The sequence below is a fragment of the Pempheris klunzingeri genome, chromosome 5, assembly GCF_042242105.1.
Source record: "Pempheris klunzingeri isolate RE-2024b chromosome 5, fPemKlu1.hap1, whole genome shotgun sequence".
Classification (NCBI taxonomy): domain Eukaryota; kingdom Metazoa; phylum Chordata; class Actinopteri; order Acropomatiformes; family Pempheridae; genus Pempheris; species Pempheris klunzingeri.
In genome coordinates this window covers 8,146,620-8,174,238 of record NC_092016.1, presented here as the reverse complement: position 1 = coordinate 8,174,238, position 27,619 = coordinate 8,146,620, and the positions used below count along the sequence as shown (strand labels likewise).

Below are 27,619 nucleotides of genomic sequence, written 5' to 3'. Positions count from 1 at the left end.
CACCCCACTTTGCTTCAATCTGTTATTGCTATGCTACACACTTCTCCATATCCAATTGAAAAAGGATGAAAGTAGGAGGGGAAAATGTCTCCTGGTGAGACTTGTGTGATTTGGGGATCCAATTTGGCAGCCTGTTTTCTGTAAACATTGTAACTGCAGCTTGTTTTCAAAGAATGCGCTAGCAAGCAGCATTAGACTGTTTGCTGTGTGGGGAGGAAAGAGACAAGGTCTTGGTAATAAGGTTCTCTAACCCCAGCAGCAGATCTACTCTGGCTAATGACTGTAATTAAAGAGCCCACTTTCAAGGAGGGATCAATGACGTGGGATCAGCCCAGACAGGACGTCGAATAGACGTAGCTACAGCAGAAGGGAGCGACCACAGGGCTGAGTTTAAAAACTTACAGGCTGTACAAATGGGAGGCTGAGTGGTAGGCTAGCATGTGTTATGAGTGCCTGTAAATATTTCGACATTCTTACAGGGGCATGTGGCTGCGACTCTGATGTCATTTCTCCTAAGTCTATCATTTGCTTTAGTTAGAGGCTGAAAACCCAGCAACTGTAAACACAGATCTGTGAAAAGGGGAACACTGGGAAACAGAGTGTCACAGGGCAAAAATAACCCGTGCAAGATGCGCAAATTATCTGCATGACCATCACATGTCTGACCAACTGTATACAGATTAGGGAAAAGAAGGGAGATAGCAGAAAAAAATGCAGATGTCATGTCTATGTGAGCTGCAGACACCAGCATAAAATATCCTCCATCTACAAAACTTCCTTTTTTGCAGAAAAAGTTAAGGGGGGGGACACCATAACTGGGCAGCTTTAAGGCTGCCCAGATGAGTCAGTGAGGAATAATGCATGTCATCACGGCTGCGTGAATAGGAGAGTGAGGCTGGGGGGCAAGCACAGACACCCAAGACATAGAGCTATGATGACACCTCCACAGATCTGCATTTCAGAAGACATCTCCGGGCCCCGGGCAGGTTAGAAGCACTAGGATTAATATCCACGTAGACTACTGACACACTGGGTAAGAAAGACAAGGAAAGTTGAAGAAAAAAAAAAAAAAAACAGATAGAGAAAAAAAATTATGAAGCACAAGAAATTTTAAAAGAGAGACTCTGTTCTGCTAATAAAGGGGACTGGACTGTACAGTATGTTCAGAGGTGGACACGTTAACATAAACAGGAATTTATAAACACAAGCGTAGTGGGTATTTAATCACTTCTCCAGCACAAGTATCATGGTTGGCTGATCAGGCATAGCTAACATTCCTGTAGATCATGACCATGCCAGAGAGGTGTTCACTTCTACAGGTCTGCCTTTAGTCCATAACAACACCCCAACTCAGCAAGGTCAGTGCCGAGGTAAAGGCCTGACTCACAGTAATGCCCTACATGAGCTTGCTCTCCAAAAAAAGAATGTAACAAAACGTGACAAAGCTCACATCCAGACTACATTATGTTCACTGTTTTATAACATATTTGCAATTTATGCTCATTTTTACAGTTTTTATTGCAGATTTTATTTGTTTTTGTACTTATATTCTACACACCCTCTTCTCAGCTGTGCACCACTTGACTAATTTCCCCATTGGGATCAATTAAGATTTAACTTAAGAATGAACTTATCTTAAAAAAAACATGACTATTACCTGAGAAAATCCCAACTCAGACATTAGGAACTACAAATTTTAGCGTCCAGTGGTCACTACAAAATGTCAGTCTCTAAGGTTAAGGCAGTATCTTTGGCAGTATTATTACTGCTGTCGAGACTGCCACAGTAAAACGGTCTGTCAGTTTACAGCTGAGAAGCAATAGAGCCAGTGGCATTTAGCTTGATTCTCAGGAACTTTAACAATTGCTGTATGAACAGATTTTAATAGGTCCCTCTTGGATCATAGGCTACCGAAAGGCCACAATAACCACCTCATTTAACAGACACAAGAATGATACTGACAAAGAAATGATTTCATTTTCTTAATACCATTTCATTATGAACTGTAATAACAGCAGACAGCCTTGTCTGTACACTGATTAGCTCAACTTGATAGTGAAGATTGTGAATTTTGCCTACACTGCAGAGGAGGTGCATATAAACTGGTTGTGCGATGAGAACCAGAGTAATAAAAGATGAGGCCTAAAACCTTCACACTGACAAGAACAGGTATGTCTGAAGAACATCTCATCTTTCCAACGCAAAATCATCCCTGACATCTAATATTGATTGAAACAGACAACCAAGAAACAGACACACAACCTCCAGCAGTGCTGCCATCCCCATGTCCACTTCCAGCTGCCAGCAGATTTCAGCAGATGCCAGAGATAATAAGGACAGCATATGTTTCCTCTAGATCTAATGTGGCTATTGCTATTTTAAAGCACGTTCTGCCTAAAGATTTAATGTCACTGTTTTTTAACGTTATTAAAATTAAATTGAGGGTTTTGTTTTTCATTGGTCAATTTCAATGGTCAAATTCAATTTTAGATACAATAAAATCTAAATTAACATTTTGCAAAGATGAAAATAAATGAGTTGCAAATGCGACAAATTTAAATTTCCATGCACTTAAAATTGTAAATCAGGGGCTGTAACACATAGTAATAGAAACAGCAGTTGCTTTGCAATATGGAAATTCCAGTGATAAACATTTTTGATTTTAAATATTTTTCCACTTAGTTCATTATGCTAGCAAAGCAACAGTCTTCACAGAGACACAGTGAAGAATGCATGTTTTTTTTTTTTTTTTAAAGCATCATCTATTTAAAATAAGGTTGCTCAGGGTGATACTCTGCAAGTGAGTTACTTTCTAGATTTAGGAGGATCATTCATCTCTTCTATAAAGTTACATCTGCACAGACCATCCCTCCATGTCTTCCTCAGCCACATTATCTTCCCCCTTTGCTCTCTCAGGTTGGTGTGACCTTCATCTCCAGCTGCTGCCAGTGCACTGACCCTTCATGCATCTGTCACCCACCAGTCCTGGCTGAGGCTCACATTCTGTACTTTATAATTAATCGCCCAGAAAAAAAAAATTAAAAAGAAGAGGGCCAATACTTTACGGCAACTACCATAATAACATGAACCAGCTGGACGTCATATTAGCTGTAAAGCAGAGGTGATAATTAAAAATGATCTTGGCAGGAGTAAATTGGTCAGTTTGAGGATTAACTGTGAAATGACTCACTCGGATAAAAATGAATTGCACCCTCTGGTGCCTTAGCTAGGATTAAATGGCACTCAACGTAGAGCAACTCTCAGTCATGAACGAAAAGTGCTGTGAAAATGTATAACAGGTGGAATAAGTGGCTCTACATAGTTTCCATTATTCCTCATCTACTGTGAACCTAAGTCCATTTAAAATCCAAATCTCTCAGAGAAAGATATATCAGCAAGCTGCCAAAACCTGCACAGACACCCACAATTTGCACAGAAATGAAGCGTCGACTCATCCTCGACATGTCAAAGTCTGAGAGATCTGTAAGTCGTCTTTTCATCATAAAGCAGGCGAGCTGGACTAAACATCGGCCGCCACATTACACTGATTGAAGCAGGCACGACCAACTTCCCTCTGAAGTGTTTAAATGGATAGCATTTTGATAGCAATACTTGCCAGACTCAATTACCAAAGCAAAAAATAAATTAGCTTCCCTCCCTCTTTTCCTCTGCCATCACAAGCTTTGAAAAGAAAGCATCTGACTAAGATTTCCCCGGATAGGAATCAAGGTGACCCCCCCCTACCACCACCACTCTCATCATTGCTGATAAGGTTTCAGATAACTGCTTCTGGGGAGTCATGCTAAAATGCCTGGCTGGGTGTGAACTTTTGCCAGTGGCTGAGTAGGTGAGCTGGCTGACATGCCTCCAGTGAGCAGGTAGCATCAAAAGCCTCTGCGATACTATGTGTCTGTGTCAGCCTGTCAGTTCAGCTGCCAGGGGAAAGTGGGTAAGGGGAGGGAGATTGAGGCAGATGTCTGTATTGTGTAGCCATCAAAGCCGTTCAGTCCTCAAATATGCAACCTCAAGGCTGCTGACAGTCAACACCAGCCACAATGCCTTTTGAGCAGCAATGAAGATCATGTTTTCCTCTGAAAAACTTTTTTTTATTCAAGTTTTACCTTGTAAAACCTCATATCACGTCAACCATCACCCTCTGTGCTCCATCCCATCCATCCATCCATTGTCTATATCACTTATCCTTCAGGGTCGCAGGGGGGCTGGAGCCAATCCCAGCTGACTTTGAGCAAGAGGCGCGGTACACACTGGACTGGTCGCCAGTCAATCACAGGGCTGACACATGGAGACAGACAATCATTCACACTCACATTCACACCTACGGGCAATTTAGAGTAACCAATTAACCTGCATGACTGCGTGAGGAAGCCAGAGTACCCAGAGAAAACCCACACAAGCACGTGGAGAGCATGCAAACTCCACACAGAAAGATCTCAGTTTCAAACCTGGATTTGAACCTGGAACCTTTCTTGCTGTGAGGCAACACTGCTGACCACCGCTGCTCCATCCCATCTTAGTTATCCTATGATTTTGGTTTTTTTTTCAGACATTAGGGTGTCTCAGTTCTCATGCAGAACATCCTGCCCACAACCTGTCAACCGAGCAATTAAGGCAGCTCCCTCCCCATTTGAATCATTTATTTCTTTCAGGAGCGTGAGCATGTGTACAATATTCATCATGTTCATCTTAGTCATGCTCCAAGCACTGAGAGTGTAGGGAAAAGTCACAGTAGTTGAAGGTAGAACTGAGGGTAGGAGAAAAGCGGTGTGGGCAGCAGCGGGGGAAACCAGCATGAGTTGGCAGTGGCACAGAGAAGAAAGTAAGCCACAACGGGTAGAGTGCACGGTGTGGTCGGCCATGGACATGGGATGAAAGACGGTGTGGGTTGAGAGGGTGTCAAGGTTGTTTTAAAGGTAAAAAGTACACCCCGCTGAGCTGAACTTGACCATAAAATCCCAGGCTAAAGTACTTGACATGGAAGCCTGCAGACAGACCAGGTTAAACTCTGGATGGCAATGAATTTAAAGCTCTATGAGGGGGTGGGTTGGTGATGGAGGGGGAGCAAAGCAGTGCCAGACTGCTATCTCCCTCCACAGAGCCCATCCTCATAGCCTGCTGGTGTGGGAGAAAGTGTGAGAATTAGCATGATCACACCTTGTAGGTCTGTCATATATCAGCTTTGTTATTTCCGATCTCAAGCACATAAAAGGGAAGAAGTGCCAAAGGTGGCATGGGCTTGGTGTGTGAAGTACAAACAATGCCGCATGGCTGCAAGAGGGCGGGGAAAAGACAGGAACAGTGTTGAGGGGATAGTTTAGGACAAGGCCATGAAGTCCAAGGGCAAAGGTGGCAGCTGTAAAACCCGGCGGAAAAAAAGATCATAAATCCACCTCACCATGACGTCCCGTCATCGTGAGATAATCCTCAGACATGAAAAGACGGGCCTATCTCCAATCTGAAGGAAATCTCTATTCCCCAGATCCTACAGCAGTCTAATGCCAAGCTGACACGCCCTTCACGCATCTGCTCACTCTCCCCTGAACTCTATGTGTACTTTAGATAAGCCAGAGGAACAAGGTAATGCATATGGGTCTTTCTCATGTGTGCCACACCTATTTTATTTTAAAAAGGTTTATAAAGTTCATTCTACAGAGGGGAAATGCTGGTCAAACAGTATCTAACAGGCAGCTTTAAAGTGAAAGCAGATCTAACAGATATTGCAATATGATTACGATTTAGAATGCATCCCGTTTTTAGTAGGGACAGGAAAAAAGGAGACGGCACCAATGAAATAAACACTATTCATGCATCAGCTTTTTTTGTGCTGCTTTTCCCGTTTGTAGGCTGCAGGCAGGAGGCATGGGATTGCTTGTTGCTTACGAGGATTATGGTTTTATTTTCAAAATGAAAATGACAGAAGTCAGTAATCCAACGAAAGGAAACAAAAGAGACTGGGGATGAGTTCAAATTCATTTGACCTCAAAAAAAAATTGCAACGCTCTCTAAAATGCTGCGCGTGCTTCCAGGAGACGACACGGTTTTAAGTATCTCAGAGAACTGTGCAACACTAAAGAGGACAGGATGAACTTTAGCTCACTCAAAATATGTGGGAGCTTAACAGCTGAGTGCTCCCTACCTCCGTGTCTCAGTTGGTCAGCGGCTATTTTACTAGATCCAAAAATACACAGCGTTGATCTCACCGCAAAGTTTCATTTGCAGAGCCAGCAGCCTATCACCCAAAGCAAAATAGGGACTCATGCAAATGCCTGCTTTGTTTCTTATTTTCTCTGTTTCTGTTCCATTACAGGGTATGAGCTTGCATCCAGCTTTTGGGATTGTTTTGCAGAATCCTCAAACACTAACATGACCTGAATGAGAAATGTCTCCTATTCACTTGCCCTGAAAAGAGCATCTATGATGAAGAAGTGTGGTGCGCTTGTCTTTTTCACCCTTGCGGGGAGCAGGAGAAAACATTTATCACCACGCTCCTCTCCGCAGATAAGGTGTCTCTATTTATTCAGAGTGGAAGAGATAAACCCTGAATGAAGCATTGTGGGACAGAGAGAGAGAGAGAGAAAGAGAAAAGAGAGGGAGATAGTGGAAAGAGGGAAAAGACTAGGGAGCAGCTTGGTTTTCAGTCGCTTGTGTGTGTGTCCATGTGAGCAGATGGCATCTATTGGAAAACCATCACTGCTCAGCCAGGAGACTGGAGGCTGACCCCCTGCTCTAACCCCCTTCAAGCCACCAGCACTATCACCCGCAGGCGCCTTTCCTGCCTCCACGTGCCTCCTGCCTGCACTAATCCATTCCCACCATGAGTCTGCCTGTATAATGTTATTTAATAGGAATAATCCCCAGGAGATGGAGCATCCTATGTACAGTAGGTCTGTGCACAAGGGGCGGAAGAGGGCAGGGGCTGCGAATAAAAGGACGATTTAGAAAGACAACAAGGCGGTACAGTGGTCTGTCGAGGGCTGCGCCAGGGACTGAGAGATACAGACTGACAGAACTGCACAGGAGATTCAACAGGGACATGAATAGTGCTTCTGTCTCCTTGTTCTCCACAAGAGAGACAAGAAAGAGAGGGGTGGGAAATAAAAAAAAAGAGAGAGAAAAAAAACAAACAAGAGGCGACGCTCACTAGGCTACTACTTCTGTCCTCACAGCTGTGGATGCACAGCTACTGTCCAGAGGTGAGGAGCACAGTTCACATGCCCATTTCTCACTGAAATTGCCTGTGTGTGGGGACAGACGGCTCCTTGTGAGGTGGTGACTGGGCAGATGCTGTGGCTCCTGAGATGAAATGCATGGTTTACGGAAGAGCATGTCTACAGGGGCTGCTTTTTTTTTTTTTTTTTTTCTTCTCTCCAAACACACAGCTGTTGAGTTTAACAGTAGAACAACTTTGCACCCAGACATGACTAGGGCGCACAATACACACACCATCCTGCACAATCGCACCGCTGTTGCTTTTATTTCCAGTCTTTCCAAAAGCATCTTTGTGTTTAATGTGATGCTTTGGCTGTGCGTAAAGCACCTTTGATTGCGGTAGAGTTTCAGGATCACATCTAGCGGGTGTAAACGAAGACTTCTGCACGATAAAGAACAGTAAACAAACAAACGGTAAAGAGAAGCGGTGTTATCAGAGGCTCGACACGGTTTAGGCTCCCATGCCATGCCGTGTGACAGACTGATCAAAACTTGGCGATCATGTGCACCAGCGTTTGGAAACGACACTGTAGTGAAACGCTGATCCAAACAGTCCCAGCCCCACTTTGACGGGAGACACCAGCTTCCCAGGAACTCACCTTGGAGGGAAAAGAGCGAAGAGAGTAGTTGCACAGACGCGAACAGTCCAGATTGTGACCCTCCGGTGGAATAATAATCATGGGGGGGGAAAAAAGAAACAAGTCCGTGAGCAAGTTCACATTTTACTCTCCTCACGCGTCCTGTGAGAGGGTTCAGAAAGGCACTATTCCGTAGAAAACACGGGCTACTTGCTTCACCGATTCGTCAATTCCTGTTGAAAGGCGACCCGGACAACTCCTCAACAAAAGAGTCTCTGGTTACAATATCAGGGACTTTCTCCACGCCCAGGTGCCGAGTCACATGGTCATTTCCAGGTGTGTGTGTGTGTGTGTGTGTGTGTGTGTGTGTGTGTCTCCAGGAGCCAGCCTGCTCAGTTGGCAGCAGCACACCTGTGGGATCCGCTCACGCGTTCGCCTTGACTGTCATCGCGTTTGAAAACCGGGGAGGTTGTAGGGAGAGAGGGAGGAGGGAGGAGAGAGGGAGGGAGGAGAGAGAGAGAGAGAGAGAGAGAGAGAGAGAGAGAGAGGCAGGCGAGCTGAAGGAGAACCGACGCGTCCGGATCCAGACAGGAATGATTCCCCTCCCACTCCGCGCTCACCGCCGGCCAAGGCGCCGTGTGTGTGGACACAACGAGCGGCAGGTCCTGGAGGAGGAAGAGCAGGAGGAGGAGGAGGAGGAGGAAGAGCAGGAGGAGGAGGAGGAGGAGGAGGAGGAGGAAAACGAAACAAGTTGTGGCGTCTGTTCGCCGACGCACCGGAATATTTCCGCGGGCGGAGGGAGCGGTGGGAGCGGCGTGGCGGCAGCAGCGGCAGCGGCAGCAGCGGCCCCGCGCTGTGGTTTCTCAAGTGTGGTCCGGAACCGACAGGGGGCTGTGGGGGTGTTTCCAGGTCATCCCAAGGAAAATAAGGAATAGGATGTGTTCAAAAGTAATGCTGTTCATTTCACTAACGTCCCTGCCCCTGCTCTGCCTACATAGTTACGTAATTCTGCTAAGTCATACCATAAGAAATAAGGTGTGTTTTTTAAAGAAAAGAACCTATGAAATAACAAATCTGTTGATTCAGTTGAAATTGAGAAAAGTTCACAGAAACACGAAAATATAATTTCTCAACTCATTCTGCTGTGTCAAGGATGCAGATTGGTTATATTAGTCTAAGAATACAGGCTGCAGAGACATTTGACAGTTAATCCCAGTAGGGAAAAAAACACTTATATAATGTTACTAATGACATTAATGTGGTTCTGTTGCATTCAGGTGCCCCAGTAAGTCATGACAAGACAGCGTGGCAGTGGTCCAGCATGCACGATAGCAGGACCCTGAAACTGAGGCAGCTTAATGGAATTCAGCCATCACTGATGTTATCATTTGCTTCTCTGTTTTTTCCCCGCTGTGACTGTCTGTCCATTAAAAAGACCTGGAGATATTACACAAGCTGAGGTCATGGGTCCAAACTCCACAACCCCATCCCAAACCAATTAATGTCTGACACCATAACACCTATTTGATCTTCATTTTTGGCCTGAAAAAGACAACTTTAACGATATAAACTCGAAAAAATATCAAAGTATGTGTTTCGAAAGCCGACCATGTGTGATTTGTGTGTAGTTTTATAATGTAAAATGGCATTTGAAAGAATCCTATAACACGTGTCTGTTCAGGAACAACCCCGTGTTCGCTCAGGATAATCAGCAGACAGCTTTACCAAACTTTGCTTTTGAAGGGAAAAGCTTCCCAGAGACTGCTGACAAGGAGGTCTGTCAGTTCTCCACAGAAAGACACATTGCCGTTGAGTCTTTCAAATGCCATTTCTTGATCCTTTGAGCTTTACTAACACATTCCCATTTACATTCATTGTATTACGCTGGGAGCAGAAACCTCAGCAGCAGCTATCTTTAAACCAGATACTTTTAACTGCATCACAGTTCTTTTTGTCTTTGGCGAACTGATCCTTTAAGGTTGATTACCTGCGGTGTAAACTTTACTTTCTACTTTACTTGACTTTTCTGTTCCAGTGTTTGTGCTCTTTTAATGATGTGTAGTATGATGTGATTTGCATTGCACTGTCCTTTTTTGTCATTTTGAATTATGTAATTACGTACAAGCCCATCTAGGGCCAATAATTGTAAATTAGCTGTCACTATAAATTCTGCATGCAAACACATCTGTTATGTTTTAAGTGACTGAATGTAATGATGTTAACTGCACTTTCCCTGTCAAATAAACAACTAAATAAAACATAAACATAATAAACCATTGGTATTTCATGCACACGAACACAGATTAGTGAGGGAAAGGGAATATGAGGACATTGCTTGGTTTAAAAATATTTCCAAGAGCATTCCTCATTTATTTATATTTCACTGAGCCCCATTTGACTATGTCCTTACAAGAGCCGTTTTAGTATTCATTATAACGCAAATTATTGGTGTGCTTGCTGCACCTTGCCTGCTGAATCATTAATCACAAGAAGTATAATTTTGAAGCTCTTTAGTAGAGCTAAGTTTTAGAAAGTGCAACAATCTTTCATTACCCTGTGAATATGTAACACCCTTTAAATCAGCCATATGTTTAGGTCTTTTTTAGTCAGATTCTCACTGACTTTTGACACATTCATGCAGCGAGTGGCTGGAAGTCGCTTTCAGACTCGGGCCATATGTGTGTAAGTACTACTCAGGCTTGATTGGCTCTCTCACCACCCAAGAGGTTATATGAATAGCTTATTTCTGCCTTAGAGCCTAATATCACATAACACTGCAATTTGGCACATTTGGTTTTGTGGCTCCATGTCATGCCTTATTTTGTGGCCGGGTGTCATTTTTTTGAGTGATTTATGGGCATTCAAATGAGGCTGTCTGTTTGGGGAGATGTGCTGCCTTTGCCCAGTGGGCCCTGGAGCAAAGACTGGAGACTGCGTGGGTGTGAGTCAGTCCCTAACTGCTGACACAGGCACAGAGCTGGCAGAGATTCACACAGCAAGATGGGGAGATGGCCTTCACAGGTCTTCACATTGACTGATGAGATCAAGGAGAAACTAGGCCAAGCCAGACAAGTGTCAGGCAAACAGACACCCAGAGACAGAGTGAGAGAGACAAACACTTCCCAATCACAAACAGAGCTGAGATGGTGGAAAGTGGCGGCATTGAGCAGGGTTGTTTTGGGTCTGAGTTCGATATGTCCAAACCTGTTTGTCTAAAGAGTAATGAGGCTGCTGAGTCTTGGAACATGTTAGCCCAAGGGATGTCGGTAGCCAGGAATGGCTAAGTCAAAGCTCTTTAAATGCACTAAAGTGGAATAGAAGTTCACTTTGTTCTACCAGATAGCCCGTCCACGGTGACATTTTGATCAATGCGCCTTATACCCTCCTGCAGCTCGCCTTTATGTTGCTTGAATAGTGATGATCTGTTATCATGTTTGTGTCAAACAGTGCCATTTGTCATATACTGTCCCTTAGCTGGTCCAGGCTGTAAAAGGTTTGGCTATCAACACATTATACAACCTAATTTATGACACAGCATTTCGCTTGTCCATAATGATGTAGTGGTCATATCAGATTCAAGGTTCATAGTTCAGAGTCTGCTTGCAATGTGGGTAGACTGCCCTCTGTTGGTGGCGGCTTGTATCGATTCATCAACTAACAACCTCATTGACAAACGGGAGAGTGACATTAAAAATCTTCCTATTCCGCATTTATAGGCAGCGTGTTAAACATTTGATAAATGGTTTATAACAAGCTATATTGTACATGGCTACAAAGGCACTTTTAAGTGTTTGCAATTAAGATTCATTATTTGTTCATACAGCCTCCACTTACAGGTGATGTCAAGACGAGTTACAGTTGCTGACAAATGCATTAGTAAACACTTCTTATTGTAGTGTATTTCAAACCATGTATTCAATATCTACAGTATATACTGATTATGCGTGATAAATTGGGGTACTTAATGTACATAATGTGTTGCCGACAGGGTTAGCTGTTAGTTGCACGTTTTATATCCACCTTCACCGTGAGTACAGTGTGTGAGTTTAACAAATGTAGGAAATAACAAATACATTAAAGTGAATGCAATCCAATACAACAACATAAAAATGAACAAGCAGGTCTCAATATGTCTATTAAGACCAGTATTTATACTGCAGTAATGATTGTATACAGTAATGTTACGTATTATAATGTACTAATGCTGCAAGTTCATTAGGACATTATATTTAAAGATATTACATGTAAGAGTTAAAGTAACGTTACAGTTTGGTGACTATTTTGGTACGTTTTTCCTGATACAGTCCTAACGCCTTAATTCCTCAATAAGAAACATAGGACTTTCACAGATGAAGTCATGTTAATCATATGTCAATTGGTAAATAACCAACTGGTCCAGTACTGTCACTGCATTCAATTTTAGCACAGTTGGCCAAAGTCAATAATGTGAATGTTAATGCCACGTTCGTGTCATGCTCTATGCATCTCATCGCATGTTCAGTAAAAAAAAAAAAAAAAAAAAAAAAAAACTGCTTTGCTTCATTATTCTACACATTCTCACAGTTGTACCACCGGTTGCGCCCCTGCTATGCAACTGTATTGTTGTATCCATTAGTCTTGTTATTTTTTGTGTCACCAGGTGAAGGTTGCCAGATATACAGCGATGGCAGATCTAAAGATGTAGAGATAACAGATGGAGTAGTTCACAGACACAGGAAACTGTCATGGTGGTGAATGATAAAGGTGGGAAGAAAGACTCAACGGGGAGGCAGAGGAAGGTTATTTAAAGCGTAAGGCACACTTTGATTTGAATGGCTCCCTGACCTAGCTAAGTGCACCTCCAGCTGTCAGTTTGACTTATAAGTAATTACAGAGGGAGGGAGGGACGGACGTGTGAGCAACTGAGCTATGGCTACTGTATGCAGGGCTGAGATCCTCCGCAAAGGCATCTGCGACAAGGAGACATCAGGTTTGGCATAAAACGGACAGACAGGCTTATGGTGCCATTCTGACTCAGTCTGGGAATAACCACAAACTGGGAATAGCAGGGTGGCAGCAGTGTGTGGGTTGGTGTGAACAGTCTGCAAGCATGTGTGTGTGTGTGTGTGTGTGTGTGCCAGAGAGAAAGAAAGACACTGTTTGAATTAGAGGATTTATGTTTAAAGATGCTGCTTGAGTGTAAAAGTACATTACAGATGTCTGCAATATACATGTAGATATATGTTGTATATATGTGTTGCTGTGTGGCATTGAGGAGTGAAAGTGTAATACAAATGCAACACTGTGTCTTTGACCTTGAAGTTTAGGAGGAAACTAAAAGGTACCATGAGCGACATTTGTCATCTCTTATCAGATGTATCCTTGCAGTGGCTGAGCTGCCACTTTGCCAAAGAAAAATGTCATTGTTTTCTTTGCTCTGCTCATAACAGAATCTAATCACAGTTTGCCCAGCTCATCTTGTATTGTCCAGGTGGCCCCACTCTGAGAGGGAACAGAGGGACTCTCAGCATCAATAAATGTCTTTAACCAGACTGATGTGATATAGCCCAGATTACACAATGGCCTGTGTCCATCCAACTACACTCATAGGTTAAAAAAAAAAATAGATACACACACACACACACACACACACACACACACACACACACATGTGCTTGCATGTACGCCATTGTACACAAAGTGTTCGCCATATCTACTCCCTATTGAGTCAGTAACATCCGTAATTCAAAGAGGTTGTGTGTCCTTGACGTGGTCTGTAGCAGTGTGATTATGGGGAGAAAGCTGCACTGTGTGGTCTAAGCTGGATCAGCCTACTTGGCACGTACATAGTCTACAGACTTTACTGACAAGCTTACATTTCCCCAAACCAAAACAGTCTTATTTAACCTACTATGAGCTGCTCCACATGGTGTAATAAAGGTTGAATTGTGAGCTGAATTTGATTGTGAATCCTCGAATTTGAGCGCTGTGATTGATGGTTCAGGGGGGAAATAGCTCTCAGCATGGTGAAGACAAAAAGCTGCCCATTGAGCCCCTTTCAGGATGGCATGGTATTCTGTGGGATGCCCAGCAGCCTGTGCTGCATGGTGGAAACAGCTAAGCCATCTGTTACAGTCTATTTTCATCTCTGTGCCTACCAGTGGGGTAGAGCCACGGCCCAAAGGGACTTCAACTGCTCTCACAGAGTCCTATTTGTTCAACAGGTCAATTCTAAGCCTTCCAGTGAGGGACCACCAAAGCAGATCTCATTTATAGGGTGGCCCAGGTGATTACAAAACCAACACTCCGCTTGACTGGGCAGAGCTGGTGATAAAGGAGAAAGCGCTAATACAAAAAAGTAATCAGGAGCCCCAGAGAATTAGAGGAGATTATTGCTGTCACAGTTGTTAAATGACCATAACCCAATGTGTCCTAAAATGCTTCTTAAGCCAGGTTAAAAGGATCATCTTGTGAATTGAACTCTGTTCATGTAATGTGTTTCTTCGGTTGAGAAAAGAGAAATTTGTGCTTTCCAGGTGAGGATGAAACAGAGGCTGGCAGGATTCATTTGAGATTACTTGGCGCAAACATGCTGTAATCCCCTTATCTGCGTACTTACCTATCCCTGACAGTGATCCAAGCCTACCTCTATGAACCTCGTTGGCCTGACATTCTGGCAGGAGCAAATCCCTGTCTAATGTGTCAGCCCAGGCAGCTTTAACACCTGGCACGCCAATGCTTATCTGCTGAGCACCCAAAAGCGGCTGCATTATCCCACTGAAGCTTCACAACAAGTGAAAGGGCTTCTAATACATCCACACAGTGAAATTAGAGTTTGTGTCGTACCACAAACACACAGTGTGAGGAGTGAGCACCATTACTAAAGGCTTATGACCTCATCAGAATACAGTAACCTATCAGACATCACCAAATGTGGCGTCCTTTCTGACTCCAAGAGGATTTTAGAGCTGACTGAAATGTGGTTTATCCTTTTTGAAAGAACGAATGGTCTGGGCCCTGTTACTGTTAGCCTACTGAGTTACTGTGTCCCTCTTCAATCTGTAATTGTTGTTCTCCCATTTAAACTGCATAATTAATGCCTACATCCAAACTGATGATCAAATATGACCAAGAGTTTACTGTCTTGGTTCCCTAACTTGTGCTCCTCAGTGCAAAAATGTCTGCATGAGCTCTGTGTCTGTGCTTGTTAATCTATGTGTTTATTTCATCTTATTTTTTGTCTCTTGCAAACATATGCCTCTAGAGCAGTTTAAGAGATATAGTACATTGAAATGAAGAGAAATATGAGCAAGTTCAGCAGACGACATGAGCCACCAAGAGTTTACCTCTTTAAAGCTCCGTCTGGGATATAAAATATTCAAAGTCACATGCATCCATAGTTGTCAGTTTAAAATCGTGCTTAAAATTCATGGGCTTCTGCAAATATTAATTTGTTTAAAGCATTGTTATGAAAGGGAATCCACCACATAGATGAAATACACAGCACAAGTAAAAATACGAAAATGAGGAGTCGTTTGATCAATTTCCGGTTCGGCCATTTTTCATTCCTGTTACACAACTTGAAGGCAGCATCAGCCCACAGCATCTTTTCAACAGGTACTGACCAGGTGGAGGTTATTCATCACCCTTGGACGTACATTGAGGATTAATTTTTTTTTGGGATATGACACTTAAGACACTTATCAAGTTTGTGCACCGAAAACTTTCACTTCTTCAACAGACTTTTCGAGGAGGTGAGAAAAGTTTAACCTCGTACTTGCTAATGTGCATCAGAAACTGCAGCTAGCTTGGCACGGTATAGCATTTACCAGACTGCATTCAAAAAAAGTGTCATTTTGGCTCTAATATGAACTCTTATGATGATTTTAAACTGGGCTGCGTTTAATCCTGTTTGTTGACTTTAATTTTCCTAATTTGTACACGTTGCGTAAGCCTTCAATTTAGCCTGCTAGCTAAAAAACTATTTGGTAACGTGGCCGTTGGTCATAAAACAGCGTGTTAACATGTGAATACGAGTATTTATTAAATGTGGAATTGGTTAATATTGTTTATTTGGTTATTTTAAAAATCACCAGGCCCTCACAGGGAAAGTAGGGCAGGCTTGCCCTTGTCTATACTGACATCTGGTGGTGTTTCAGTCACATAGCCGTTTGGGAGACGCCATGATGAGAAGGATTTTGATTTCCAGACCATTTGAAATGCTGTTTTTTAAGAGAAACTGTCTAAATCTATGCCATATTATTACACATATACGGGGCACTGCTGTCTTCCGCTCCAACATCAATACATGCTTTGTTTTACCTAATTTAGCGTGTGTATGTGAACGCCAGCCCCTTTAAACGTGAATCCGCGATAATAAATTCAGTCAAACGGGCCACCGTACACGGTCTCCGTTTACAGTATATCTAAAAGAAATACATACAACCGTGTGTTATGGATTCATAGTCGTAATGTCCGTTCAACATGAAATTTTTGCATGCTTTTAAACGAGAGGGGAAAGCTTCGCGTTGGGGCGTAAGCGGCATTATAATCAGAGTGGGGGAGATTCAATCCCATGATGCATTGCGTCTTGGCGACAGGTTTAAATCTATTTAAACTTTAAATGAATGATTGAATGAATGATTCACATTCAGCGATTCGGTATAGAGTATAGCTTTTATTCTGGGCAGATGATCGTGTGTTTGTTTTGAATAGAGCCGAAATACCGTAATCAAAGACTGTGTGTGGCAGAATCACTTCGCTCCCCATAGCAGACTATCGTCAGCTTTGCGCAGTGGCAGTATCGTAGCCTATGAGGTTTATCCGAGGCGCGATTATTGCTAGTTGAAAACTTTACCCAATACCCCGCCTTGACGACTTGAAATATAGTCGGCAATGGCAATTTTTGACGGTCTCTAAGGAGACTGATAATTTGTTGAAAGAAACGTAAGTCGTACTGGTACAGATACATGAACGTAGTATTGAAGAATGAATAGACTCTGCCGATAGAGGGAGAGAATTTACACTAGAACCCCAAAGAAGTGACGACATAATGGTAACTTGCGTCATGTGTTTATTCATTTAAAGACACAGTGTATTTTATTTTGTGGCTTCACTTTATCTCACTTAAAAGCATAATCAGGTTTATTACCAAATATGAGAGAATAACATTAATAATGTTAATGTAATTAAAAGAGCAGTACAGTGTTTGAAACAAAAAGGATGTGCTTTATAGGAGAAGTCTGTGAGGTGATTCTGTGTTTTTGGGCAGATTTATCAAATATACTCAAATATATGCTAAAGTGGATGAAATCAGTGTTTTATCAGGCTAAAATAAAGAGCAGGGTTAGTCTGATTCTTCTTTGGAGAGTGTTTTTAGTCTCATGCAGCCCAAACCGATGTCTGTCTCCGGCCCAAACACGGAAATAGTTAGTCCCACCCAGCTACGATCACAATGCATGTTTGCCTAATCATGTAAGAAACCCCGGTAATCAACAGCTGACCTGAAATAACCTCAAATAACATAATGTGATCCACATAAACCACAGCATGGTAGTGACAGATTATATAAATGCAACTTAACTGATTTAACCAAACAATAATAACACAATATCAGTATAAAGCCTGATAGGTTTCCCTTTCATTCATTCTTTAGTACGCTTGTAAACCCTGACGGAGGGGTGTGCGGTTCTAAAAGACTTCCCCTCCTTATCTCTTTCTCTTCAGCTTTGCGCAGTGGCAGTATCGTAGCCTATGAGGTTTATCCGAGGCGCGATTATTGCTAGTTGAAAACTTTACCCAATACCCCGCCTAGACGACTTGAAATATAGTCGGCAACGGCAATTTTTGACGGTCTCTAAGGAGACTGATAAATTGTGAAAGAAAACGCTAACATTATTAGAAGGTTCTGATAAAAGTAACATAGAATGAAATGACACTGTCAACAGAATGATTTATATTACCTTAAAGAGGTTATGAAACAATGATAACTTGTGTCATTTATTTCTTTATTCAAAGGCAGCTTATTTTATATTATGGCTTCACTTCTTTTTCTACAAATTCTCACTTATACAGCAGAATCAGATGTATTACCAAATATGAGATAACAATAAAAGTTCTACAAATGTTCATTAAAAGAGCAGTACAGTGTTTGAAACAAAAAGGATGTGCTTTACATGAGAAGTCTGTGAGGTGATTCTGTATTTTGGGGCAGATTTATCAAATATACTCAGGTTAAAGTGGATGAAATCAGTGTTTTATCAGGCTAAAATAAAGAGCAGGGTTAGCCTGATTATTACATGTTTTCTCTGAGCCTTTGGAGAGTGTTCTTATCTCATCCAGCCCAAACCAGTGTCTATCACCGGCCCAAACACGGAAATAGTTAGTCCCACCCAGCTACGATCACAATGCATGTTTGCCTAAACATGTAAGAAACCCCGGTAATCAACAGCTGACCTGACAGTCAAATAACATAATGTGATCCACATAAACCACAGCATGGTAGTGACAGATTATATAAATGCAATTTAACTGATTTAACCAAACAATAATAACACAATATCAGTATAAAGCCTGATAGGTTTCCCTTTCATTCATTCTTTAGTATGCTTGTAAACCCTGACGGAGGGGTGTGCGGTTCTAAAAGACTTCCCCTCCTTATCTGCTTGTCTTCAGCTTTGCGCAGTGGCAGTATCGTAGCCTATGAGGTTTATCCGAGGCGCGATTATTGCTAGTTGAAAACTTTACCCAATACCCCGCCTAGACGACTTGAAATATAGTCGGCAACGGCAATTTTTGACGGTCTTTAAGGAGACTGATAAATTGTGAAAGAAAACGCTAAAATTATTAGAAGGTTCTCATAAAAGTAACATAGAATGAAATGACACTGTCAATAGAATGATTTATATTACCTTAAAGAGGTTATGAAACAATGATAACTTGTGTCATTTATTTCTTTATTCAAAGGCAGCTTATTTTATATTATGGCTTCACTTCTTTTTCTACAAATTCTCACTTATACAGCAGAATCAGATGTATTACCAAATATGAGATAACAATAAAAGTTCTACAAATGTTCATTAAAAGAGCAGTACAGTGTTTGAAACAAAAAGGATGTGCTTTACATGAGAAGTCTGTGAGGTGATTCTGTATTTTGGGGCAGATTTATCAAATATACTCAGGTTAAAGTGGATGAAATCAGTGTTTTATCAGGCTAAAATAAAGAGCAGGGTTAGCCTGATTATTACATGTTTTCTCTGAGCCTTTGGAGAGTGTTCTTATCTCATCCAGCCCAAACCAGTGTCTATCACCGGCCCAAACACGGAAATAGTTAGTCCCACCCAGCTACGATCACAATGCATGTTTGCCTAAACATGTAAGAAACCCCGGTAATCAACAGCTGACCTGACAGTCAAATAACATAATGTGATCCACATAAACCACAGCATGGTAGTGACAGATTATATAAATGCAATTTAACTGATTTAACCAAACAATAATAACACAATATCAGTATAAAGCCTGATAGGTTTCCCTTTCATTCATTCTTTAGTATGCTTGTAAACCCTGACGGAGGGGTGTGCGGTTCTAAAAGACTTCCCCTCCTTATCTGCTTCTCTTCAGCTTTGCGCAGTGGCAGTATCGTAGCCTATGAGGTTTATCCGAGGCGCGATTATTGCTAGTTGAAAACTTTACCCAATACCCCGCCTAGATGACTTGAAATATAGTCGGCAACGGCAATTTTTGACGGTCTTTAAGGAGACTGATAACTTGTGAAAGAAAACACTAAAATTATCAGAAGATTCTCGTCAAAATAACATCAAATAAAATGACACTGTCGATAGAATGACTTATATTATCTTAAAGAGGTTATGAAATAATGATAACTTGCATCATTTATTTCTTTATTCAAAGGCAGTTTATTTTATATTATGGCTTCACTTCGTTTTCTACAAATTCTCACTGATATAGCAGAATCAGATGTATTACCAAATATGAGATAACAATAAAAGTTCTACAAATGTTAATTAAAAGAGCAGTACAGTGTTTGAAACAAAAAGGATGTGCTTTACATGAGAAGTCTGTGAGGTGATTCTGTATTTTGGGGCAGATTTATCAAATATACTCAGGCTAAAGTGGATGAAATCAGTGTTTTATCAGGCTAAAATAAAGAGCAGGGTTAGTCTGATTATTACATGTTTTCTCTGAGCCTTTGGAGAGTGTTCTTATCTCATCCAGCCCAAACCAGTGTCTGTCTCCGGCCCAAACACGGAAATAGTTAGTCCCACCCAGCTACGATCACAATGCATGTTTGCCTAAACATGTAAGAAACCCCGGTAATCAACAGCTGACCTGACAGTCAAATAACATAATGTGATCCACATAAACCACAGCATGGTAGTGACAGATTATATAAATGCAATTTAACTGATTTAACCAAACAATAATAACACAATATCAGTATAAAGCCTGATAGGTTTCCCTTTCATTCATTCTTTAGTATGCTTGTAAACCCTGACGGAGGGGTGTGCGGTTCTAAAAGACTTCCCCTCCTTATCTGCTTCTCTTCAGCTTTGCGCAGTGGCAGTATCGTAGCCTATGAGGTTTATCCGAGGCGCGATTATTGCTAGTTGAAAACTTTACCCAATACCCCGCCTAGACGACTTGAAATATAGTCGGCAACGGCAATTTTTGACGGTCTTTAAGGAGACTGATAACTTGTGAAAGAGAACACTAAAATTATCAGAAGATTCTCGTCAAAATAACATCAAATAAAATGACACTGTCGATAGAATGACTTATATTATCTTAAAGAGGTTATGAAATAATGATAACTTGCATCATTTATTTCTTTATTCAAAGGCAGTTTATTTTATATTATGGCTTCACTTCGTTTTCTACAAATTCTCACTGATATAGCAGAATCAGATGTATTACCAAATATGAGATAACAATAAAAGTTCTACAAATGTTAATTAAAAGAGCAGTACAGTGTTTGAAACAAAAAGGATGTGCTTTACATGAGAAGTCTGTGAGGTGATTCTGTATTTTGGGGCAGATTTATCAAATATACTCAGGCTAAAGTGGATGAAATCAGTGTTTTATCAGGCTAAAATAAAGAGCAGGGTTAGTCTGATTATTACATGTTTTCTCTGAGCCTTTGGAGAGTGTTCTTATCTCATCCAGCCCAAACCAGTGTCTGTCTCCGGCCCAAACACGGAAATAGTTAGTCCCACCCAGCTACGATCACAAGGCATGTTTGCCTAAACATGTAAGAAACCCCGGTAATCAACAGCTGACCTGACAGTCAAATAACATAATGTAATCCACATAAACCACAGCATGGTAGTGACAGATTATATAAATGCAATTTAACCAAACAATAATAACACAATATCAGTATAAAGCCTGATAGGTTTCCCTTTCATTCATTCTTTAGTACGGTTGTAAACCCTGACGGAGGGGTGTGCGGTTCTAAAAGACGTCCCCTCCTTATCTCTTTCTCTTCAGCTTTGCGCAGTGGCAGTATCGTAGCCTATGAGGTTTATCCGAGGCGCGATTATTGCTAGTTGAAAACTTTACCCAATACCCCGCCTAGACGACTTGAAATATAGTCGGCAACGGCAATTTTTGACGGTCTTTACGGAGACTGATAATTTTGTTCAATACGAAGTGTATCAACAAGTTAACAAACACAGGTAGCACTTAGCATATTTTGCTGAACTGTGCTGTGGATTGAATGAACCGATCATTAGACGTTGTGGTGTGTCATACGTGTGCTTCCTTAGTTTAATGCGATGCCTACTTTCCTTCTGGCGCATGACAGTGGAATATGTTTTAGTTATAATGACCAGTCTTTTGGATGTTTTATTTTGGGGACTCCGTGCAGACGTGGTAACAGCAGTTTCGGTTTGTTCTGCTGTCGTTTCCTCATGGTTAAAATGGTTAAAAATGCCACTGATATTTGGTTAAAGTTAAAAACATTCGTGTTTGTGGTGTGGCTGAGGGAAGGGGACGTTAAACAACGACGCACGCAAGGCTACGTCATTTCCGTTTATAACTTATTCCAGTTGTGTATTTATTTAACGTTATGTGTGAGTTTTTAATGCTCATTTGTGACTTTATTCGTATATTGATTACACTTTACAACACGACTCGACCGTGGAGTTGCATCAAAAGGTTTTATGTATCATAAAGACTGAACATACGACCGTATGGTTACAAGATTACACTTTCGGACACTGTATATCGCCGTTCTCTATCATCTCTCTTGAGATTCAGATTAGCTGTGTGTTTTTGTAGAGATGCATTTATTACGTCCCCATGGCTGGTTTTTATTTCTATATAATTGTAGCGATAGATTGCAAAGTGGGATTGAAGCCACGCCCACGTTTAAAACCATAACAAAGAGACGTGCGGAGCGGAGTCCCTTCCCCGTCGCTGCTTACAGCTCGTCAGCTTTGCGCAGTGGCAGTATCGTAGCCTATGAGGTTTATCCGAGGCGCGATTATTGCTAGTTGAAAACTTTACCCAATACCCCGCCTAGACGACTTGAAATATAGTCGGCAACGGCAATTTTTGACGGTCTTTAAGGAGACTGATATTATGTTTAAAGCAAATATCAAAGTACTTAATAGTCAATGATATAGAGAAGTGCAAGTGGCCTTTCTTGTAATGTAAATAGAGAGAACTATGCCACACCTAAGAACAATATGGTATACATTATGTTATGGCTTCACCTCTTGTTCTATAAATTCTAATTTATATAGCAAAATCCGATTCATTGCCAAATATGAAATAACATTTAATGGTATATAATAACACAATAAATATAATATCTAATTGTAATAGTAATAATAAAAGTTCTGCAAAGCTTAATCAAATTAAAAGAGCAGTACAGTGTTTGAAAAAAGGATGTGCCTTACATAAGTCGATGAGGTGATTCTGTGTTTTTGGGCAGATTTATCAAATATACTCAGGCTAAAGTGGATGAAATCAGTGTTTTATCAGGCTAAAATAAAGAGCAGGGTCAGATGGGTTTTAACATGTTCTTTGGAAAGCGCATCCGTCCCAAACACGGAAATAGTTAGTCCCACCAAGCTGCGATCACAAGGCATGTTTGCCTAATCATGTAAGAAACACCGGTAATCAACAGCTGACCTGATAACATAATGTGATCCACATGAACCACAGCATGGTAGTGACAGCTTATATAAATACAATTTAGTAAAAATCTGGATATAAAGAAGCAGATTTCTGTAATCTGTATATGTTTTTAGTTACTTCCATTCCACACACACGTCCTGGCCACAGTGCAGTGTACTTGCCAGAACAGCAGAGGGCACTCTGAAACATGATATGGTGATGGTGCAGAGAAAATAGATTGTGATGTTGAGGAACAAATAGTTGTTTTCTGTTTGTCTTTAAACAGAACTCTATTTGTTTTCAAGCTAAGCCATGATTTCTACATACATCATAAAGATATTAAACAATTTGGTGTTGGAGTGTGAAGAGTTTCTGCTTAATAGCCTCCTGTGATCGAGATTCTCTCTCTAAAGTGAAACATTTGTGCAGTCGTGTTTTACCACCCTGTAGAGAACAATAATTGCAGTGATCTCTGATTAGAAGAGGAGTGGGTTTTGGCATTCATGGGGGTGGAGGTGTAATCAAGTCGTCTTCTCATTAGGCAGATGAGCTTGAAGCTTCTTGTCACTGTGTAAGCCAGCAGTCCCCAAACTACGGCCCGCAGGCCGGATACGGCCCGCCTCCACATTTGGCCCGGCCCCCTGAACAATACCAGAGACGCATTATGATTTTTTTTTTCAGTCTGGCCACGCGATCGAGACTAATACACGCATAGAACGTGACATTCTATTCCACCCTTCTGCAGTCTGTGCCCCTATCTGAAACCCCCCCCAGAAATTTTATTGATTTCATAAATAGTGTAATTTTATTTCAGAAATAGTGTTATTTATTTCCTGACTTTTTTCTGTGAAGATCCCAGAGAGGGTTATTTGGTTATTATTTATTTCATAAATAGTATTATTTATTTCCTGACTTTGTTTTCTGTGAAGATCCCGGAAAGGGTTATTAATATTTGGTTATGTGTGGCTTTCTGGAAAACAATAAATGTTTACGTTTAGGCACCCCTGCGATCCATCCATCCATCCATTTTCTATACCGCTTATCCGTCAGGGTCGCGGGGGGAGCTGGAGCCTATCCCAGCTTACTTTGGGCGAGAGGCGGGGTACACCCTGGACTGGTCGCCAGCCAATCGCAGGGCCACATACAGAAAGACAGACAGACAACCACTCACTCTCACACTCACACCTACGGGCAATTTTAGAGTCACCAATTAACCTAATGTGCATGTCTTTGGATTGTGGGAGGAAGCCGGAGTACCCGGAGAGAACCCACGCTAGCATGGGGAGAACATGCAAACTCCACACAGAAAGACCCCGACCCCTGCGATCGTCACACTTTTTCTGTTACAAACTGACCCCGGCCCCCCATCAGAGAAGGGAAAAGTTATGTGGCCCTCACAGGAAAAAGTTTGGGGACCCCTGGTGTAAGCGCTCTCTTACACCCTTGCTGCCACACAAGCACACTTCATTTTCACACTTTCTCACAGTGCTCTTTTTAACTGTGACGTATATCTTTTCAATCTTACCTTCAAAGGTGTAGCTCTCATTCATAAAATAGTAGATATTCATCTGTATGAAATTTTAGTTCAATCGTACTCATCATCGTTTAGGACATTATCTTTTAAAATGATCAGTTGTGTTTCATGGGGTAATTTCTAAAATTGTATTGCAATAAAACCCATTTAATTATTCCAACTGAGCAAGGCACTTTGGTCACATTTGGTTGTATTAGTGCTTTTAATTGTCATCATACTTCATTATGATCTGAGACATCATACTATCTGTCAGTAGATTTATGTCTGCAATCTCACAGTGAAATATATTTTATTATGGAGACATGTTTCTGAGCAATCATACATTCAAGCCAAAAGTATCTGATATGTTACTACTCTGGGTTTAGTTCAGTATCTATAAGTAATAAGAGGTTCTGATACTTTAAAATGTTATTACCATAATTCAGCAACTTGCAAGTATCATCAAATTATGGGGAAAAAATGGATCAGGCTTTTAGACAAAAAGAGCATTTGCTTGTCTTCATCAAAGGTGAAAGTGAGGCTTTGAAGAGAGATTCATATTTACATTAATTACTTGAGGCAGCCTTTGCATTTAAACTCCATTCAGTATGGCCTGGGAGACTCTGGCTACTATCTGTTTCTAACGTCAGTACGCAAAACAGATGGAGCTTCGGGGTTGATACTGCCTGTGAGTGGTCCTCTTGACCTGCTTGTGACCCAGCGTTTTCTACATGTTAACGTAATTATGGTACTTGGACAAATTATGTGAGGCAAGGGGGAGTTTTTTTTGTCCTTTGTAGCACATTTGACATCTCTCAAACCCGACCTCTCAAATTTCACTGCCAGTTTCTCATCTGTCAAAAACAAAATGGCAAGATATGGCTTTGTTCTATGTAAGCGACAGCTGGAGACTTGCCAAACATAAACAAATAAATTGCACAGCATCACAGCACTAGTTTCTAGGTAACCATGTGACAGTGCCGACAATTGCTATGGAAACCAGCGTATCCTCTCTCTCTCTCTCTCTCCATCTCTCTCTCTCTCTCTCTCTCTCTCTCTCTCTCTCTCTCTCTCAGTTCTTCTAGGAAATGTGTGAGAATATTCCCTCTCCTGTGAATTGCTTTTACTTTCCAGGTTTGACAGTTGTGGAGGAAGACACAGTCACGTCATAGATAGTAATTTATCCTCATACTCAATACAAGATGTAGAATACATCCAGGCAGGCTCACAGGAAGTACCGAATGCTATATACCAGGGGAAAAAAATATTGTTTGATAATAAAATGTCACCAGTCGAGCTGACGAAGCTTTCTGAAATATGAACACTGCTTTTGTACATTACCGTGGTATTAACTGCCCTGCTTTCATACTTTTCTTCCCAGCTAGCAGCAAAAACTGTAATTAGCCAGAACTCAATTACAAATGAAGACATCTTTCAAGATCAGAGTAAACAAAAACTAGTTTTAATCATTTTCCTTAGATATTTTATTCTGCAAGCTAATTTACAATCTGCTTTGCAGCAGGTCTTTTGTTTTGATCATGTTTGTCACAAATCCAGTTACAACTCGTTGCTTCAAATGGAAAACCAGGCTTCTCTTCAAAGAGTGAGACATCACAGCATTTTCTATTAAAAAGCAGGTGCACATGTAAAAGAGATGCTTTGATTTGTGGCCAATTATGGCCATCCTTGTTGCATCACCTATATGCGAGTACTATTGCTGTTCTCTCAGAGATGATCAGAAGAATTAGCCCGTTATTCTTGGTAGATAATCAGAAATGTAGAGATCACACGAATGAACAGAAACCTAAAAAGTTATCAAGTTATTCAACACAACCAATTGAACTTGTTCCAGCCCTCTGTCTTAATCTCTACGTGGTGTGGAAGGGTTTGCTCCCAATTAGCTACCTCCTGTGACACCCTGACACCCTGCCGCATCATGATTGGCTTTCAGCTTCAGTTACCTTGAAAACCCCTCAGGTGATTGGTCTTCTCCACTCTTCATTTCATCTTTCTTTGCTCCATTTTCTCATCCTCTGATTGGAAGGGGCTGTACAGTCCATCATGTTTAGGAATAAATGTGCCATAAAAAAGTTATTTTTATGTTTTACTCTGTAAGGATGAAACAGCCATAAGCTTCCACATTTTATGTATATTTAAAATTCATGCTCAGAGTTGCAGTATTACAGGCTATCAGGTTTACCTGAAGTATAATTTTTGCAAGTTGAAAACTTGAAAACAATTTGAAACATTGTGATAATTATCAATATTTGATATTCATTTTTGCTCTTAGGTAGTATTCAAACTATAAAGACATGAGTGATAATCAATCATTCAACAGTCAACTTAAGTTACCAGCAACTACATATAGTCTAAATGAAGAAACATCATAATGGAAAAAAAAAACGAGGGCAGTTTCTTTCTGTTACTGCTGTCACTGAGGATGGACTCTGTGATGGCACTGCAAACAGCACTACAGCCAGATGTACTACACCAATTTCTTGTCATTTTGTCTCTTGTCCTTCTCACTTGAGGTGACATGCCTTTAGCCCACTGACTGTCCTGAAGGTCATACAAAGAAGCCGTAACACAAGGTTTTTACAGAAGATTGCAATTTCTAAAATGACATTTAAAATTGGGATAATTCTTCTAATTATCACAGCAGGCTGACGATAGATATACACACTGTATAATTGCATTGTAGCTGGAATGTCCATAAGAGATCCCTATTTTATGTTGATATAAGGCCTCTATTGTGTGTTGAAGATCATTTGAAATGAAGGACAGTCAGAATATTAGTAGTATGAGTACTTTATACATTTGTCAGGTTGATAGAGTGTTTCATAGGGATGTTTGAGCCCGTCTCAGGATCAGTGTCTGGGCTGATCTGGGCATACTGTAATGGATCAGTGATGGTTAAAATAAAGCCTATCAATCCCATACTTCCTTTACTGAACTCTACTGTGTTTTGCCCACCTCATCCTGTCAGCATTGCAACACAGCTTTTCTTAGTGCAAGCAAGTTTGTTCCATATGTGACAGAAAGAGTTTGGATGTGGAAAAATGTGAGCACATTCTCCCAGTTTAACTTTTATTCACATCATAATTATAATTCAAGCTGATCAGCTTTACAGTTTTGAATCAGGACCTTCAGTATTTGGATCAGTACCTCATATAAAATA

General features: G+C 41.2%; 1 protein-coding gene and 7 non-coding genes across 8 annotated transcripts in view; 7 read left to right on the top strand and 1 right to left on the bottom strand.

Annotated features, from left to right (window-relative positions):
• Window positions 1-7,998, bottom strand: part of plxnb2b (plexin b2b) — a 115,205-nt gene extending 107,207 nt beyond the window's left edge. Inside the window, exon 1 of the mRNA XM_070830166.1 lies at window positions 7,827-7,998. The gene's annotated coding sequence lies outside the window, so the exon portion shown is untranslated. The remainder of the gene's footprint in view (window positions 1-7,826) is intronic.
• An 8,569-nt stretch (window positions 7,999-16,567) lies between these two features.
• Window positions 16,568-16,708, top strand: LOC139202069 (U4 spliceosomal RNA). The gene has a single exon (XR_011584335.1). It is a non-coding gene; the product is annotated as a U4 spliceosomal RNA (small nuclear RNA).
• Window positions 16,709-17,508: 800 nt separating this feature from the next.
• Window positions 17,509-17,649, top strand: LOC139202081 (U4 spliceosomal RNA). Its single transcript, XR_011584346.1, has one exon. It is a non-coding gene; the product is annotated as a U4 spliceosomal RNA (small nuclear RNA).
• An 807-nt stretch (window positions 17,650-18,456) lies between these two features.
• On the top strand, window positions 18,457-18,597 carry LOC139202088 (U4 spliceosomal RNA). Its single transcript, XR_011584353.1, has one exon. It is a non-coding gene; the product is annotated as a U4 spliceosomal RNA (small nuclear RNA).
• An 807-nt stretch (window positions 18,598-19,404) lies between these two features.
• On the top strand, window positions 19,405-19,545 carry LOC139202071 (U4 spliceosomal RNA). The gene has a single exon (XR_011584337.1). It is a non-coding gene; the product is annotated as a U4 spliceosomal RNA (small nuclear RNA).
• An 807-nt stretch (window positions 19,546-20,352) lies between these two features.
• Window positions 20,353-20,493, top strand: LOC139202087 (U4 spliceosomal RNA). The gene has a single exon (XR_011584352.1). It is a non-coding gene; the product is annotated as a U4 spliceosomal RNA (small nuclear RNA).
• Window positions 20,494-21,291: 798 nt separating this feature from the next.
• LOC139202070 (U4 spliceosomal RNA) lies at window positions 21,292-21,432 on the top strand. Its single transcript, XR_011584336.1, has one exon. It is a non-coding gene; the product is annotated as a U4 spliceosomal RNA (small nuclear RNA).
• Window positions 21,433-22,239: 807 nt separating this feature from the next.
• LOC139202086 (U4 spliceosomal RNA) lies at window positions 22,240-22,380 on the top strand. Its single transcript, XR_011584351.1, has one exon. It is a non-coding gene; the product is annotated as a U4 spliceosomal RNA (small nuclear RNA).
• The last annotated feature ends 5,239 nt before the right edge of the window (window positions 22,381-27,619 follow it).